This window comes from Triticum aestivum, chromosome 4A, assembly GCF_018294505.1.
Source record: "Triticum aestivum cultivar Chinese Spring chromosome 4A, IWGSC CS RefSeq v2.1, whole genome shotgun sequence".
NCBI lineage: Eukaryota > Viridiplantae > Streptophyta > Magnoliopsida > Poales > Poaceae > Triticum > Triticum aestivum.
The window spans coordinates 540,164,058-540,183,549 of NC_057803.1; the positions used below are offsets into that span (position 1 = coordinate 540,164,058).

Genomic DNA, 19,492 nt, shown 5'->3' on the forward strand with positions numbered 1-19,492 from the left:
GTTTATCTTGAAATAGCATTAGCTCAATGAACTATATGTTGTTAGGAATTACCAAAACCACCCAGGGATAGTTGCACTTTCAATCTCCCCCTTTTTGGTAATTGATGGCAGCATATAGATCAAAGCTTCGACAAATGATAAATGAGATTGAAAAGACATCGTCGCTTTGAGAAGTATGTGATAATTAAGAGCTCCCCCTAAATTTGTGCATTATTTAAAATTTGCTTTTGAATGCAAATGCACAATCAATTAGGATCATGGGTTACTCTTCCATGTCACATACATCTTGGTGGAGCGCTCAAAATGATAGAGATTAAAAGCACACACTCATCACCAAGAAAGTGAATGATCATACAAGAGATATAAAAGATAGCATCATTCAACCAAACATTAATGGTAGCATTTGATCAAACACGTGATAAACAAGTATCTCACAAGTAGCTCACACAAGCACACAATAAAGTTTCAAACAAACCAAAAAAGTGCAAAAGAGAGATAAAAACCAACTCTCTCTCTCTCTCTCTCTCTCGAGAAGCCTATGATATATACATTTTTCTCCTCCTTTGGCAACAAATTACCAAAAAGTTCAAAAATGCATAGTGCTAAACGACTCTCAAGCTTGATCTTCGGGAGGTGGTGTAGGGAGAACTCCAAGGACGAAGGCTTCCGATGAAGTAGTTGGAGCTGATTGAGTGGCTGCTGGAGGTGGCATTGGAGTTGTGGCTGCTGGTGCTGATGCTGTAGCTCTAGTGTCTATCACTGGCACTATAGTAGACCTTGGACCTCGTGACACTCTCTTGAAAGCATCAGTAGTAGACTTGCCCTACTTCTCCTCTGCTTCCTCTTGAAGTTGCTCAACTGCAGTTTGGATCTCAGTTACCTTGACATCCAGATCATAGAACTTCTGCTCAACGATCCTCTCCAAACTCTCCCGGTTCTTAGTCAGGGTGGCCAAGCCCTGCTCAATCCTCAGGGTGGATTGGATTAGATATCCAAGTTGATCTTGTTTGGATTTCAGGAACACTTGAGATGCCTCTTCAACAGCTGGCATCTTTGCAGCTTTTTCTGCCTTTGCCTTCTCTCTCTTCTCATGTGCTTGAGCTGAAGATGGTTCATTTTCATCCATTACCACAGTGTTGTCTTCAAAATCAGGATAGATGGGCAGGTGCTCCTTGTCCAAAAGATATGTGCATGTGCCCATCTTTGAGTTAATGAGCTCCTGAATTTGCGGGGCATACCCACAACTTCTCTTCTAGTCAGTAGCAGTCCTCTTGATTGTCTCAACAATCAAGCTCATGACCTTGAACTTCTGTGGGACATCAAATATGTGATGCAAGTTGATGGCATATCCTCTAATCATCTTGTGATCACCTGACTTGGGTAGCAGTGTGTGTCTCAGAATCCAGTTGATTGTTGGCAGACCAGACAACAGGTAATGGACAAATCCAAACTTATGTGTATCCAAAGCAGCATCTGGGATCTCCTTATACATGTTGGCCATAGTGTTGTGGTCTTTCTTCTTGTCTGCATAAACGTCCAAGTCATCCTCACTTTCTTTTGGGGCATTGATCAACTGAGCCCACTCATCAACTGTGGATTGGTACCTAGTACCCTCAGACATCCAAACGATCTTCCCATCTGGATAGAAATGGGCAGTGGAGTAAAACTGCATGATCAGCTCATCATTCCACTTGGTGAGCTTCTGGGCAACAAATTCATCAACTCCACATGCCTTAAAACTATCATACACTCCAGGATAGTGATCTTCATTCTTCTGGATGTACTCTCAGTCTACCCATCTCATATCACACACAACGGGCTTCTTGTCAAGCAACACTGTCTCATACAAGTCCTGCTGTTTCTTAGTGTGAAACCTGTAGTCCACATCAGTTCTTCTCCTGATAGCATATTGATCAGACTGTCTCCATAGTCTCAAACCGGCATCCTTCCTGATTTTCATGTTCTCTGCAACTGGGTGTGCATCAGTGTGGTCAGGGATCTTTGGTTTCAGCTTCCTCAACACAACAGAATCATCTTCTTCTTCAGCAGCTTCAGGCACTGGGGCCTTGTTCTTTTCCTCAGCAGAAATGTTTCTAGTGCTTCTCTTGGGCTTTTGAGCTGGAGTAGCTGCCTTGGGAGCATCTTGGGGCTTAGGTGGAGCAGCCCCTGATCTGATTGCATCTCCCATGAGCTTTTGAGCTTTGGGTGCTGGTGCAGCATCCTCTTCCTCTTCATCACCATCTCTCATAATTGATGATCTGCCAAGCACTCTGGCAGTGGTCTTCTTGACCCTTTCCTTCCTTTTCTTTCCTTTTCCAACTGCCTCTTCATAAGGCTTGGAGGTTGCAGCAGTGGATGCTCTGGCCTTAGACATGGGGGCTCTCTTTGCTGGTGCCTTCTTATGCATCCCTGGCTTGACTGTAGCAGTTGAACCATACTCCTTTTTCAGCACCTTTTTCTTGGAGCTGACTTCTTCCTCAACAGCCACATAATCCTTATCCTCTGAATCTGAGGTCTTCTTCTTTCTTGTTCTGGTGGCTGCCTTTGGCAAGTTACTTGTTGTGCTCCTGCTGCCATCATCAGATGAACTGGAGGGACTAGTGCCCTCACTCAGTTGAACCTGCTCCCCAGACTTGTTCTGGCTATCACTTTGGTCAGACATCGTGCGGGAAAACTGTCAGCAGACCCTGTGAATAGATTATAGATGAGGTAGAGTAGATGAGCATCACAAAGTACAAGAGTTTTGCAAAACAATTGACTCAAAAACTTAGTTTTAGTTCTTCACAGAAAGCATTTTGGATCTACCAATTTGTAAACTCGGTGATACCGAAGCAGTTTTTGGAACCTAAACTAGTGAACTTGGTCAGACCGAGTCACAGTTCAGTGGCACTGAGACTGCTAGGGTTTCACAGAGATTTGTACTCGGTCACACCGATTTGCAATTTTTGGTCAGACCGAAAACGCGTGTCCTCTGGCCTAAGCGAAAATCGGTGAGACCGATTCCTACAACTCAGTCGGTCCGAGATAAATTCGGCGGAGACCTAACCCTAAATTTTCAAATCAAAACTAATCTACGGGATGTTTTCAATGGACATGATGATTTCAATCGTGGCAAAGATCATGGAAAAGCAATGTGCTAAGAATCGGAGTTAAGGATTAGCACAATGATCAAGTTCGTACCCTAGTTCGGCGACGAACTTGCTACGGTGGCAACGGTGGTGAAGATTTCCCTTGACAGCGGCGGAGACCAGCGGCGGGAGGTTGCTGGCGCCGAGGGGACGATCCGGAGACCCGAGGAGGCAGAGTAGGTTATGCGCGGGCGAGGAGGTTCGGAAAAATTTCCAAATTTTGGCCCGTCGGTATATATAACCTGACCCTGTCGGTGTGACCGAGTTGAACGACTCGGTGGCACCGAGATGCAAAACTGCAGGCAGTTACTACAACTCGGTGTGACCGAAAGGTTCTAATCAGTTGCACCGAGATTGAAAAACCCTAGATCATCTTAGTGACTCGGTAGGACCGAAAAGGATGAATCGGTCAGACCGAGATACACAAAGAGGTTTTGGAAGTTTAAGTCTATGACGAATTGGGAACTCCGAGTGCTCCTCACACAGAGTGGTTCGAATTTGACTTGTTCAAACTTTGTGATGTAGCATGAATAGAGTTTGAGACGAGAAAAGCATAGATAACTAGAGGGAGTTCTTAGGCATTCTTGTCCATCCATTTGGCAAAAGAGAAAGAGCCAAACAATCAAAACAACAAATGGATGTCCTCGAATGAGTAAAACATGCAACCAACATGCTCACAGAATAAAATGGCAAATGAAATATGTGACAAAGCATGCACAAACACTCTAGCATCTATCAAGAAGTTTGGCGATGACTAGGTCATCTATATATGCGTATATTGGCTTAGGAGTCAAATGAGAACATTTGATCATAGGTCATACTCATCGTTTAAGCACAAGTGGGGTTACCACTTTTACATAAAGCATTGTTGTGTTCACACCATTAGAGTTGCTTTAGCTTAATTGGTTAGAGTAAAGCTCCCCCTACATGTGATATCCCCCCTAAGAGGGATGAACTAACCTTGGGTTTTGTCGATGATGACTTCATGTAGGTGTTGAAGATGTAGATGCTCAATGTTGATGTAGATTATTTGGAGCAATCCTTTGGAGTGAGTTGCACTTTCAATACCTACACGGGTTAGTCCCACAAGGAACAAACGAGGATATCCATAGACATAGAGTGATGCATACACAAGATGATGTCCATGAAAGCATTAGGTTACCTTGTCCCTTGTCTTACCAACAAGAGGGTTTGTGACTCCTTGAACTAGTGCAAGATATGGAAGTTGTTTGCACTTGTCCTCGCCAAAATGATAAGAGTGAAGTATGTTGGCAGAGTCACCCTCAAGAACTCTCTAGTTCTTCTTCTTCTGGATCCGCACCATATTGATGGGAACCCTTGGAGTTGTAGTTGTACTTGATGAAATAGAACTTGATGTGGTCTTGGGAACCCACTTGACCAAGGCCTTGGGTGCTTCTTCGAATGCATCAATCTCCTCTTGAAGCTTGTCCTTGCCTTTTTGCTTGTGGTCTTGTGGTGGAAGATCATCTTGAGCTTGTGTCCCTTCGAAATAAGTAGGATCATACTTCTCTTGTTGAGGAACAAACTTCGTATTGGGGTATTGATCTTCTTCCCACTCAACTCCATTGGCATTGAACTTTCGTTCAAAACCAACACCTTGATTCTTCAGGTGTCTTCCTTGCTTGCGTACAATTTCCTCAAATTGCTTACTCCCATCAAGGCTCTTGTAAACACCTTTCTCTATAATTCCCTTCAATAAGCTATTTTCTTGCTCAAGTGTAACTTGGCTAAGAGAATCATTAGTGGAATCAAGAGAACTACTAGAAGCAACAATATTGGATTTAGCATGATTGTTGTTACTACTAGATGAAGAATCTTTCTTGCTCTTGTTGCTAGATTTAACTTGTGGTATGTAAGTAGACAAGAGTAAATGCTTGGCAATGTAAGAAGAACATTTCTTGCGAAGATCATCATTGATTGCCTTTAAAAACTCATGCTCTTGCTCAAGGTCGAGCTTTTCAAAGCGTAGCTTATCATGAGTCTTTAAAAGTTCTCGATGATTTTCCAAGGTAGTTTCATGAGCTAACTCAAGAGTGTTTAGTTCTTTAGTTAGATGATCAATATCCTTCTTATCATCATCATTCGTTTTATCTTGATTAGCATGATTAATTGACATTTCATCATAGTTTTCATCACTAGAGTTGTCAACAAGTAAGTCATCATCACCTAGCGAATCATCTTCATCACTATCGAAATCAACATACTCGGGATGTGTTACCTTTGGACCTTTGGCCATGAAGCACCTTCCAATTCCTTCATTAGGTGAGTCAAATATGTCGTAGGAGTTGGTTGACACAAGTGCTAGACCGGCAACACCTTCATCTTGAGTATATTCGGAGTCGGAGTGATAACTTCTTTCGGAGTGATTGTCAGGGTCGGAGCCGGATACCCATTCACCAACATGAGCTTGATGTCTTCTTTTTGTGTAGCTCCTTGATGACTTTTCTTTCCTTTCTGAATCCTTGCTTCTCCAAGAGGGTTTTTGTTCATAACGATCATCTCTACTCCTCCTTTCTCTTGGTGGTGATTCTTTTCTTCTACTTCTTCTTTTCGGAGAATCTTCTCTTCTTTTGTAGGCAGCCGTACACTCATTGGAGTAGTGTCCGGGTCTTCCACAATTGTAGCAATTACGCTCACAACTAGAAGATCTTTTGTCATTGTAGGACCTTGACTTGGAACTTCTTTCTTTGCTTCTACTCTTGTAGAACTTGTTGAAGTTCTTTACCATTAGGCTCAATTCTTCATTGAATGTTTGCTTCTCACTTGATGATGTGGGAGCATCACATGAGGCTTTGTAAGCACCACTTGACTTGTTGTGAAGCTCTTCCTTATCCTTGAGTGACATCTCATGAGCAACAATTCTTCCAATGACTTCCGTTGGCTTGAGATTTTTGTAATTGGGCATCATTTGGATCAATGTGCACACGGTATCATATTTTCCATCCAAGGCTCTTAGGATCTTCTTGATGATGAATTTGTCGGTCATCTCTTCACTTCCTAAGCCGGCAATCTCATTTGTGATGAGAGCAAGCCTAGAATACATTTCAGTGACACCTTCACCGTCCTTCATTTTGAACTTGTCAAGTTGACTTTGAAGCACATCCAATTTGGATTCCTTGACAGAGTCAGTACCTTCGTGCATATCAATCAAAGTATCCCAAATTTCCTTTGCATTCTCAAGACGGCTGATTTTGTTGAATCCTTCGGGGCACAATCCGTTGAAGAGAATATCACAAGCTTGAGCATTGTATTGTAGCATCTTCAACTCTTCCGCGGTAGCTTCACGGTTTGGTTCTCTCCCATCGAAGAATTCACCTTGCAAGCCAATACACACAATAGCCCAAACGGCAGGGTTGTGTCCAAGAATATGCATTTTCATCTTATGCTTCCAACTAGCAAAATTTGTACCATCAAAGTAAGTACCTCTATGGTGGTAATTTCCCTCGCTAGACGCCATACTCTCCTAGGTTGTGAAACCAAGGCTATGACCACCAAAAGCTATGGAAATCAAAGCAAATGGAAACCTGGCTCTGATACCACTTGTAGGATCTAAAGTATGTCTAGAGGGGGGTGATTAGACTACTTGACCAAATAAAAATCTAGCCTTTTCCCAATTTTAGTTCTTGGCAGATTTTAGCAACTTAGCACAAACATGTAATCAACCTACACATGCAATTCTAAGAGTATAGCAGCGGAATGTAAAACAATTGCATATGAAGGTAAAGGGATGAGTTTGAGGGAGCAAACGCAATGTTGACACAGAGATTTTTTATCTGTGGTTCCGATAGGTGGTGCTATCGTACATCCACGTTGATGGAGACTTCAACCAACGAAGGGTAACGGTTGTGCGAGTCCACGGAGGGCTCCACCCACGAAGGGTCCACGAAGAAGCAACCTTGTCTATCCCACCAAGGCCGTCGGCCACGAAGGACTTGCCTCACTAGGGTAGATCTTCATGAAGTAGGCGATCTCCTTGCCCTTACAAACTCATTGGTTCAACTCCACAATCTTGTCGGAGGTTCCCAAGTGACACCTAGCCAATCTAGGAGACACCACTCTCCAAGAAGTAACAAACGGTGTGTTGATGATGAACTCCTTGCTCTTGTGCTTCAAATGATAGTCTCCCCAACACTCAACTCTCTCTCATAGGATTGGATTTGGTAGAACGAAGATTTGAGTGGAAAGCAACTTGGGGAAGGCTAGAGCTCAAGATTTATGTGGTTGGAATGGAATATCTTGACCTCAACACAAGTGTAGGTGGTTCTCTCTTAGAAAATATGTATTGGAAGTGTAGGCATGTTCTGATGGCTCTCTCCACGAATGAAGAGTGGGTGGAGGGGTATTTATAGCATCCACACAAAATCTAACCATTACACACAAATCACCAAACTCGGTGGGATCGAATCATGCAACTCGGTCAGACCGATTTAGTTCAAAATGTGAACGTTAGGATTCTCGGTGGGACCGACATGTCAACTCGGTGGGACCGATTTCATTAGTGTTAGGGCATAACGTAATCTCGTGAGACCGATTACACAAACTCGGTGAGACCGATTTTGGTAATGGACTAACAGAGAATTGGCCAGGCAAACTCGGTGGGGCCAATTCGCTCATCTCGGTTGGACCAAAGTGTTACGAAAGGGAAACAGAGAGTTTACATTGCAATGTCGGTGGGACCGATCGCTCATCTCGGTTTTACCGAAATGTTAAGAAGGGAAATAGAGAGATTACAACCCCATCTCGGTGAGACTGAGATCCCTATCGGTGAGACCAAAAATACTAGGGTTTCTGGCAGTGGCTATGTCAACTGAACTCGGTGGCGCCGGATAGAAAGAATCGGTGGGGCCGAGTTGGAAGTTTGGTGTGGCACATATGTGGATATAAGAAAGTAGTGGAGGGTTTTGGAGCATATCAGTAAGCATTTTGAGCAAGCACCTCATTAAGCAACACCTCATCCCTTCTTAACAGTATTGGCTTTTCCTATAGACTCAATGTGATCTTGGATCACTAAAATAGAAAATGTAGAGTCTTGTGCTTTGAGCTTGAGCCAATCTTTTATCCTTAGCATTTTGAAGGGTCTACTTTCTAATCCATGCCATGCCAATCATTGAGCTTTTTTGAAATGTTTATCTTGAAATAACATTAGCTCAATGAACTATATGTTGTTAGGAATTACCAAAACCACCCAGGGATAGTTGCACTTTCACCAGCATCAACTATGACCAGGTTGAGCTGAGCAGTCTCCTCTTGAAGTTCAGGAGGCAAGGATTCCAATATGATATTCAGGCTGATAGGCTTTCGACTGAGTGCATCGACGACCACGTTGGCCTTACCTGAGTGGTAATTTATTCCAATATCATAATACTTGACTAACTCAAGCGACCTTCGTTGAGAGAGATTTAAATCTGGCTGAGTAAATATATACTTGAGACTTTTGTGATCGGTAAAAATTTGGCACCTCTTCCCGATGAGATAGTGTCTCCAAATTTTTAGAGCATGAACTACCGCGGCCAATTCTAGATCATGAGTGGGATAATTTCCCTCGTGGGGTCGTAGTTGTCGCAATGCATAGGCTACTACCTTGCTGTCTTGCATAAGTACGCATCCAAGTCCTTGTCTGGAGGCGTCGCAGTACACATCAAAACTGCGGTAGATATCTGGAAAAGTTAACACCAGTGCAGTTGGCAGCCGTACCTTTAGCTCATTGAAACTTTTCTCACAGTCCTCAGTCCATTCAAACTTCTTGTCCTTTTTGAGCAGATCCGGCATGGGTTTAGCAATCTTGGAAAACCCTTCAATGAAACGACGATAGTACCCGGCTAATCCAAGAAAACTTTGTATATGTGATACGGTTGTGGGTGGCAACCAATCAGGCACATCCTTTACTTTGCTTGGGTCCACGGCTATACCTTCGGCGGATAGCACATGTCCAAGAAATCCAACCTGCTTGAGCAAAAATTCACATTTACTGAATTTGGCGTATAGCTGATGGCCGCGGAGTCGTTGTAACACTGCTCGGAGGTGATCTTTGTGATCTTCTTCACTCCTTGAGTAAATAAGTATGTCATCGATGAATACTACCACGAACTTATCGAGGAAGTCCATGAATACTTTGTTCATCATATGCATGAATAAAGCAGGGGCGTTGGTGAGACCAAAGGACATAACTGTATATTCATAAAGACCGTACCGAGTGGTAAAGGCGGTCTTAGGAATATCTTCCTTTTTAATCTTGAGCTAATGGTATCCTGTCCGTAAATCAACCTTGGAGAATATCTTGGCCCCACTGAGCTGATCAAACAAATCATCAATCCTTGGCAGCGGATATTAGTTTTTGATGGTGACATCATTCAGCTGATGATAATCCACACACATGCGGAGGCTGCCATCCTTTTTGTCCACGAAGATAGCAGGTGATCCCCATGGTGAAGAGCTGGGATGGATATATCCTTTCTGGGGCATTTCATCAAGATGTTTCTTTAGCTCTACAAATTCTGATGAGGGCATCCGGTAATACTTCTTGTACAATGGTGCGGTTCCGGGCACAAGGTCTATTGCGAACTCAAGCTCTCGATCTGGTGGCATGCCTGGCAGCTCTTCTGGAAAATACATCAGGAAACTCACTGACCACAAGAATTAATTCCAATTCATCCATAGCGGTGAAGGCCATTTCTTTCTTGGGTATGCTTCTGCGAGCATAGAATTTTGTAGTCTGCCCCTGCCGACTGGTCAAAGTGACTTCTCGGGTCACGCAATTTATGCATGCTTGCTATTGAGTCAGCCAATTCATACCCAAGATAACATTCAGTTTAGCAGACTCAATAATTATCAAAGAAGTTGAAAAGCAGACTCCATTGATATTGATTTCCAGATTACGGCAGACCAGATTGCTCTTGATTAAGGATCCTGGGGTTTGTACCAGCATATTCTTGCCCAAAAGTGAACAAGGAAATTTGTTTTGGGCAACAAAACTCCGAGAGATAAAAGAGTGGGAAGCCCCAAAGTCAAATAAAATTACCGCAGGTATGTTGTTAACAGGAAACATACCAATGGCGACTTTAGGGTTTTCTTGGGCTTCATCTGCGGAGAGGTGATGAACGTGCCCAGTGATGTGTTGCTGGTCCGGGCATGATTCCATAAAGTTGACTTGTGGCCTGAATAGAGCATTTGCCTTGCTGTCCTTGGGACACTGTCTGGCATAATGTCCGGTTTGCCCACAACTAAAGCAAGCATTGATGCGCTGGCGCTCCTCGTGCACTGGGTTGGTCACGGCATTCTTGACTTGGGTGGTGGATTTGTTAACATTCTGTTGCCAATTAGGCTTGTATTCCACCTGATTCTGCTGCCAGGTACGAGCCTTTTGCATGGGTTGCCCATCCTTCTTTGGCTCAAATTTGCGCTTGTGATCGTTATTGACAGGCCTGTTGTTTGATACGAGCTTGTGCTCCCTTTTCACAATGAAAGCTTTGTTCACCATAGTTTGAAAATCTGGGAAATCAAACATGCTGAGAGTACACCGGAGTTGCGGGTTTAATCCACCAAGAAATCGGTCAATCTTTCTTTCTTCAGTGGCCACGTCATGAAGGGAGTAACGTGACAAATGATTGAATTTTTGCAAATATTCACCCATAGACTAATTTCCTTGGAGGAGGGCGAGAAATTCTTGCTGCTTAGTCTTCATAATTCCAGTAGGGATATGATATTTTCGGAACTGATTCGTGAATTTTGACCAGGTGATTTCTTCATCAGCAGGCCACATGGCTTTTATATTTTCCCACCATATGGCAGCAGCGCCTTCACGATAATGAGTTGCAAATGGAACTTTATCACCTTCTTCAGTCTGAGCAATCTCAAGTTTCCTCTCAATGGTTCGCAGCCAATCGTCTGCTTCCAAGGGGTCAATAGTCTGACTGAGACTAGGAGGCTTGGTCCTTTGAAAATCTGACAGCTTTGAGTGATGAGCGTTCTGATTCCCATTCTGCCCCACCATAGCTTGCACACTTTTTAAAATTTCAATCAGATCATTATTCCGTCTTTCCTCAAACATATGTAGCATTTTCTTGGTGGAGGGCGGATTTGGCAGTGGAGGCAGTGGTGGAACGTACGGCTCGGGGGAGTGTCCTTCCTGTCGTGAGAAACGACGAACAGGAGTGCCCTCGCGAACGTTGCTACTGCTGCCTCCCCGCGGCATCCTATTGTGGTTTTTCCCAAGACAACACAACCAAGATGAGAAGTATTCAAAAATGAATTGGGGAAAGGCTAGCAACAAAAGCCCAAGAAAAACTAAAATGACGAAGAAAATACGGCAAATAAAATAGACTTCCAACATAATTATACATAGACTCATACATGAAAGATACATAACATGACAGGTCCAACTACTCTCATACATGAAATGAAATCTCATGACTCGTACGACTACACTCGTGCATCATCCGGACGACTGCGAGTACTCAGAAGCTCTACTACTCTGTTGCTGCTGCGGGGTCCTCTCCTGACATGGATCCTGAACTGACATGGTTAACTGAGACCTCCGGGTTAAAAGTAACACGACGACATTGCCTCGAGGGCTCTCCCTCAGGGGCAGGTGTAGGGTGAAGCATCGGGGCTACAGGAGTAGTGAGAAGTGAAACCCACTCAGCAGGAGCACTGAGAGGATTCACGTGGCGCCTGAGCTACTCGGAGGAGTAACCGGTGAAACAGGGGAACTAGAACTGACTAGAATATAAGGAGTAAATCCCAGGGAGGATGGAGTAGTGGCAGATCTAGTAGAGACTAGAGCAGATGCTAAAGCAGTACGGGCACGAGTCAGCTCTCGAGCCAGCTCGTGGATCATAAGATAGCTAGCAGTGATGTAACGAGCAAGATGGCTAGCAACACTATTGGACTATGGATCAATGATAGGGAAGCGGACATGACCATTGTCGTGCAGAGAAGGATAGTAGTAGAAACCTGGGTGGTTCTGTATCCGGACCTCGTTGTAAGGAAGCTTAACAAGGACCTCGAATGCAGCAAACTGGACAGCCTGGGAAGCGGTAGAAGTGTAACCGCTCCGAGAGGTACGAGTGTAAGTTCTGGAGTCAGAACTGGTGCGCAGAGTGACCACTGTGTGATGCTCATACACTGAGTCAGCTAGACGCTCCCGTTATACACGATAGACTGGATCGTCATCGAGGGGGTACAGCCGGCGCCACACATTACGAAGAAGATGCGGCGATGTGTACGGCATCAGCTGCAACTGGCACGGATACGGCACCGGAGCCATCTACACTCACAACCATTAGTAGGTTAGCATAAAAATAAGACAAGTATATGCAATCTAACAACCAGCTACCAATGCTACCGGCACTCAACGTAAGCTCATATCTACCGTCCAATCAACACGTCGTAGCCTAGCGTGACCTACAGTCAGCGCGGCTCTGATACCAGCAAGTGTTGTGGCACCCCGGCTCAGAGCAACCGGTTTACCATGCATTGCCAGCCCAGAGACCATGTCTTCTGGCAACACACAACATCTTGGTACAGAAAATAACCGCTTTATTGATGCTAGCGGATCAAAGTTTACATTACAACAGGTAGCGAGGCCAAGCGGCACACACGGTGCGGCTGAACAATATGTACATTATTTAGTGAACATAAAGGCCTCGATCATAACAACTACGCGGCAGCGAAACAACGTCGTAGAGGAACTCCATAGCACAGGGACCCCGATGTGGACACGATCTAGACTCGGACAGCACTCCTTTCCAAAGGCTTTCCTGAAATCTGGCATGACATGCCAGGTCAGTACGTGGAATGTACTTGCAAACTCACAACAGACATAAACATAATGACAATCAATATCATGATAATTAACCAATTATTGACAATGCAACAATATAACCAACATGATGTGATCATACTTGGTGAGAAAAATCCCTCTTATCAACGGTGATCACTTCTTGGATCACCATCGTGCCAACCTCAAAATCTTAACTATGAGCATCTTGTGATCTTTCCGGCGATCACAACCACGACCCATATTTGGTCTAAAACAATGATCCTTCCAGCGATCACGACCATGACCAACTTTTGGTCTTATCCAACCCGATGGCCTTCTCGCCATCATCAATAGTGCAGAGTTCATAACTTAGTGTGCAATTTTTATTAAATGTTGACCCATGGTGTGATCTACTTTCGAGCATGTCCGTAACCGTGGACTCGGCTATCGATAGATTAAGACACTCTGCAGAGGTAGCGCACTGTACCCACACCACGGAACCCATGGCCTCGTACTCCCATTCGGGTGGACCAATGGCATTCCGACAAAACCCCTCCATTGCCATGACACTCTCTCGGCCACTCCGACCCACTCCCAACTGGGCTAGTCCTGGGTGGCCCCGTGTCTACCAAAGACACAACGACCACCGTCGTGGCCAAAACGTCCCTTACGGGGACCGGTACCAAAATCTCAACAACAGGCACACAAGGTTATGTCTGCTTACCGGGCCAGGGTACCGCACACCCATAACCTTCCCTAGTTGGAGGCACCGACCAGAGGCATGACAATGGACCGAATAAAGGCCTTCCCATAAAGGCAAATGTGGTTGCACTGGGAAAAACTCGATTCAGTGGCACCATGACCCGGTCAACGATATATTCAAGTTGTATTATTATCAGGTTCAAATTAAATTGCAAATAACCGGTGTCATAGTATGCCATGAAGTGCAACAATAACATATGCATCACATATTAACGGAAAAGACTGAGTCAACTATATTCACACTAAGCATAACCATCAACAACTCTTGCCACTTCTTTGGTTAAGATTAAACCTCACATTAAGCAGAATCTTCTCTAACAAATTTTATCATTTTTCTTATGCAAGAAAAATAACTCCAATTAATTACTTATATCCATAACCATATCATTTCTTTCATAGCAGAAATTAATTCTAGTCTCTTTACCAACTTAGTTAGTTTTAAACTTTCTGTAACACAAGCATACTAACTTGGACAAGCATTTAACAGAATATAAACAACATAATAGTGATTTATATGCATGGATTAAATCATTCATTCAAGTAGGAAAATCACAAATATTGCAATGGCACCATGAAAATATTGTTGTGGCTTGCCTTAGTGCAGATGAGGTTCACAAGCCTCCTGGTGATCCTCAAGACAAGCTTCACTTCTCTAAAAACATTTATAAACACAAAAAGAAAACATCAAGAACCCTTCTGAAAATCACCAGAAAATCTAGACAGCATGGAAAAATCTCATTTTTGGTGAGTTGCTAGATTTCTTTACAAAGAACACAATGCAAAAAAGAATCAATTCATTTGGACTTATGGTTGAACAGTTATAGCTGTTTGAAGCTCTCTAGATATAATTGAAATTTGAATTTAAATAAAGACAGACTAGGGTTGACGCCGAAGGTGTAAAGCCTCGGGGCGCCACCACTCGTATCGCTTCGCGCACGTACTAAGTGGCTGACTAGCGGGCCCCGCTAGTCAGGTGAGGGGGAGAGAGGGAAAGAAACATGGGATGGCGCGGCTTCGCCGGAGCAAACGTCGGCGACGAGGGCTCCTTGGCCAAAACGAGAGGGAGGGATCAAGAGAGGAGACAGAGGCGCACCTGCCCGTACCCGTAGAGTAGCTAGGGGTGGTCGGACAGCGTCGGAATCATCCTCTCTAGCGGAGACAGGAAGTAGAGCTCGTCGGAGACGAAGACCACAGCGAGCCAAGGTGACTCCAGGGGCTCCAACCGGGCGGAACGACACCACCGCAGAGTGGTGGAGGTCCTAGAAGGGTTGCCCAGGCCTGGGAGGGGCCGGAGCTGCGGAGACGACCCGAGGGGATCGCCGGCAAGCTCGAGCTCGGGGACGGCGGCCCGCGGCCTGCCCGGCCGGGCTACGGTTTTCTACGAGATTGTGGAGTGTGTGGGAGTGGAGGATGGTGCTCGAGGAGGCTGGGGAGGTCTCTATTTATAGCCAAGCGTCGAGGGGGGTTCGGGCTCCGTCGGTGGACACCTGGACACGGCGCCCGGCGACGAACGAGGGGAGAAGGAGACGCAGCTCACGTGGGGACTATGGGCGAACGGGGACGAGCACAGGATCGAGAGAAAGGCGACGAGCACAGTGCGCACCGCACTGTTACGTTGGCCGGACCGCACCCGTGCTCGCTGCGGCGAGCTCCGGCGTCGGCGAGTGCCAGGGGAGAGTTAAGGGAGCTAGGACGAAGATGGTGGCGAGGTTTGGCAAGTTTAGGCAGGCGGGGAAGCGAGCACGCGATCAACAGACGCTCGGGCGCGTCTCAGAGCGTGTCGGCCTTATGCCACCACGCCTGGACGAACGCGGTCACCGCGTGAACTCTGACCTCAGGCCAACCTAAGCCCAAACTTCATGTCTGGCATGTTGTTCATGGTAGTTTTGAAGGTTACCACGCTTTGGTTTGGATCCAGACGCAGTAGAAAAGATTTCACAAGCCTAGTAAGTTTCTGGTCAGTAACTTTGAGAGGTTACTGAGGTCAAACGGCTGGGAGTTGGGAGCTGAGCTTTGGAGGATAGCAATCATCTACTAAGGTGATGATGCAGAAAAAAATCAGCCCCAATTGAGTAAGTAAAATGGTAGTTGCTGTAGAAACCACCATTTCTGTCCAGAGCAGAAAATATTTTCTATAGCAAAAATATTTCAAAAAGTTATGCAATCTTTTTGCTCGGGAAGGTGCCCTAGGGTTCCAAGAATATTTGTGAATGTTCTCATATTTTTGTGGGCAAGAAAAATTGGGGTTGCTTTGGAGCACATTGATCTAGCTAGGGTTTAAGAGAGCGAAATGAATATTTTTCTTTTAAGAAAAATATTCCGATAATTATTTTGAGATGAACCAGAGTGGGAATGGTGGTTAGAGAGGGAAATGGGACACTTGGGTGAAAGCCAAGGGGTACCCAAGTGGTTAAGTCCATATGAAAAGATTCAAAACTCCAAATTTCAAAATCAATACAAAAGAAAATCAGGCAAATAGAAGAGGGCAAAAATCAAGCTGTCACAAGGTAGCAGATAGTAGTCTAGAACTTCTCCACAGCGATGCCTTCATGAAGGGAACGACGTCGTGAGCGCCGCCACCGCCAGCTTCGGCATCTAGACAAGAGCAGATTTTCACCCAGATCTGTTCGAAGAATTCCATCCAGCTTCTTGTGCACGGACCGCCGCCTTCTCTGTCGGAGACTAGATCAAAAGGCCGCCACCAGATCCATGCAGCCAGCACCGGGAGATGACGACAGTCTCCCTGTACCAGAGCTAGCACGAACCGGAGCAGATCGAGTCGGAGACGATAATACTCCTGGATCTCCGGCAGACCAGCGAGCCGCCGGTACCACCGTGTCCAGATCGCCGGCCACGTCGGGCCGCCGCCACCCCCCGCGTCGTCCGGTAGTCACCAGATCCGGGACGAGCCAGAACCGGTCGGACCAACGGGCGCGCCGCCACTCAGTCATGGGATCGCCGCCCCGGCCACCGCCTCTCCCTATGCATCCGGCCGATTCCCACCGGCACCACCACAGCCGCCGCCGCTGGGACGCCGCGCCGCCGTGGGCCGAAGTGGGGGCCGCACCTCCGCGGATCTGGGTGCCCACGCCACCCATGGATCCGGGGGAGAGGGGAGAGGCCCTCCGCCACCGCGTCGCATGCACGGGCTTTGCCCGGCGCCGACTACCCTCGGCGGCGGAGGGGAGGACGGGACGTGGGGAGGGTCGTTGGCGGCGGAGGTTGGCCCCCCGTGTCGCCTACGAGGGGGGCGACGCGAGAGGGAGAGGGAGAGCCTAGTTCTCAGATACATATAGCTATTTTAATACAAGTACCAAGATAAATATGATCCTCGGCCAGGATCATGACTCCAGGAGCATATACGATACTCCCGAGTTCGACTAAGAGTTGCAGCTTACACGACTCCTGCTCTATAACTGATTGATTAGCTAGCCTGTAGCTAATTAATCATTAGCTGGTGAGCGAGCTCAGCGCGCGCGCTTAGTTTATTTAGTGTTGGCTGTCAACACGCCGGAGCAGGTGCCGCTACCTCGATGTCCATGCATGTGTGAGGGAGTGAACCAAGCAGCACATGGAAAGATCGAGCAGATACTTCTCGATCAATCGGTACCTTCGCGGGAACACACTTCGATCGCCACATGGATTAGTTTGCTAGATAGAGGAACCACTTTGTTTCCACCGGCACATCCGCACATGCACGCCTGACGAGTGTCAAATCCGATTAGCATCCGCTCCTAGTTTCAGATCAGGTGCCTGAAACTTGTGAGATAGGAAGATTGGATACTCCTTTGTACTCAGGTTCAGAGAAGTTACAGATCTGTACTGAAGGCAAAAAGGCTTCTTGCTGTGATATATTGGCTGTGTGCATCAGTTGATGCAGAGGCCACGCACATCCTTTTTTCAAACAGAAAGAACTTACTGCCATATGGGAATTTTCGACACTGAAAACTGAGAAATCAATGGTTCCTCTCTCCACTAATCTACTTTCAGCTGGTAGTAAATACTCCTACATTAAGGCCAATGGTACCATACGTCTGAAGAAACAAAACAGCACGTTTATCTTCAGGTACAAACAGAGTTGCATGCATAGACACGGAAAGAAAGGGGTAAAAGTACTACCACGTGCATCTCCAATGATCGATGACGAGTCACTCTCGAGGTACTCAAGGGACAGTCCTCGCAACTGCATCAATAAATACATGGAGCTGCCATTGCTATCTGCAACTTCTCTGCCTGTGTCTTGGTCTCTGAACTCCAGCCTCTGCTATGGAGTACAAGGGGCAGCTTCAGCTGGAGAAGAAGAGTTCCCAGGAAGAAGATGCCATGGCGATGGCGGCATCGTCCCCTTCCTTCTTCCTATGGCACCCCTTGTCTCTACTGCATCACGTCACCCGCAGCTGCGCAGGCTACTTGGGCCTCTCCCGCCTCTGCCACGCCCTCAAGGATCTGAAGCCTCGCGCCGCTACGTCACCTCCCGCAGCTACCTCTCCCCAGCTGCATGATGAAGAGCCCGGAGTGGGAGGCGCTGGACACGCTGCAGATGTAAGTACGTCATGATCAGATGATCTACCTTGTTATTTGCTCTGTTCGAGTTCATGTGGTGGACTGACTTCTGATTCAATCTCGTTGCAATCTAATATGTCTATGATCGGTCAGGACGATTGCGCGGCCGTGGAAGTGCGCTCGAGAGGGGTGCCCCAGAGGCCTCGTGCTCCAAGAGAAGGACGAGGAGGAACACACCATTAGGCTTAGCTTAGCCTGCGAACTGTAGACTATAACCGTGTGTTCTTTCTGGAACTCTGAGTTCAGAGTCTTAGAGTGAGTGCATCCATCTCTTCCCTGTTATGTTAGCAATACAAGTTTAAATTCCAGGCCGGGCATGTTGTTTGTGTTCCGCACTTCAGCTTACAATGCTAATTTCACACACCTGGGTGGAAGCAAGGAGTTGTTTCTGTTTGTATTTGCCAAGAATACTCACATCTTACTTGTGAGCTTGGTACTGTATTACACTAGGCTTCTATGGAGTAAAGAGTATGCTAATCCGTATAGAGGACACTTTGTCTTATTGTTTCCTCCAGTGTTATTTCCTCCTTTCCACTACCATTTATCAGTTTTCGGTTCGGCGTGGTTGGGCATGCGATTGTGCAGCCGAATGACCCGAATTCAATTTCTAAAATTGACAGATGATGTATAGGGAGTTTTCTTCTGTTTATTGAGGATCAAGCTTGGTGTGGGGCGAGACCACTCATGAAGAAATATCTTCATACTCATTTAAAAAAATTCTGAGAACCATGTTCATCTTAGTACTCATACTAAAATGGTCGTATGCATCCCTAGTTGATGCAGAGTCGAGAAGTGAAAATGTCTCCCATTTTATGAGAGTACGTTGGAAGAGAGGGGATTGACCCTCGTGTCGCCTACCCCGCGTGCGACTCGAGCGGAATCCTAGCCATCAGGCGAACTCCCTCCTCGCCAGATCTCCCTCCCCTCGCCGCCACCGGGCAAAGCCTGCACGGTGTCGGCGGTGGCGGGGAACTCCGGTTCTCCCTCTCACGGGGCTCGGGAGTTGCGGAGCGTCTGCCGTGGGAGCACGTGGTCGCCGTGGCAAGCTTGCATCGGGTGGGGCGGCGAGCGCGTACGGTGCACGGGAGCGCGTGTGGTGCGCGGACGCAAGGAAGGTGGGCTCTGGCTCTCATGGCACCGCGGCGGCTGGCAGATCGGATCTCGGGGCGGCAACCTCGATCGGTGGCGTGCAGTGCAGCCTGCCTGGCGGGTGCAGATGGGCGGCCTTCCACGGCTGCATGGGCGGCGTGGAGGCAGC

The 19,492-nt window shown here is 46.5% G+C and overlaps 1 long non-coding RNA gene across 1 annotated transcript; it reads left to right on the forward strand.

Moving 5' to 3' along the window:
- Window positions 1-17,875: 17,875 nt before the first annotated feature.
- LOC123082242 (uncharacterized) lies at window positions 17,876-18,736 on the forward strand. The gene is made up of 2 exons (XR_006438985.1): window positions 17,876-18,213; window positions 18,328-18,736. It is a non-coding gene; the product is annotated as an uncharacterized lncRNA (long non-coding RNA).
- Window positions 18,737-19,492: the final 756 nt, after the last annotated feature.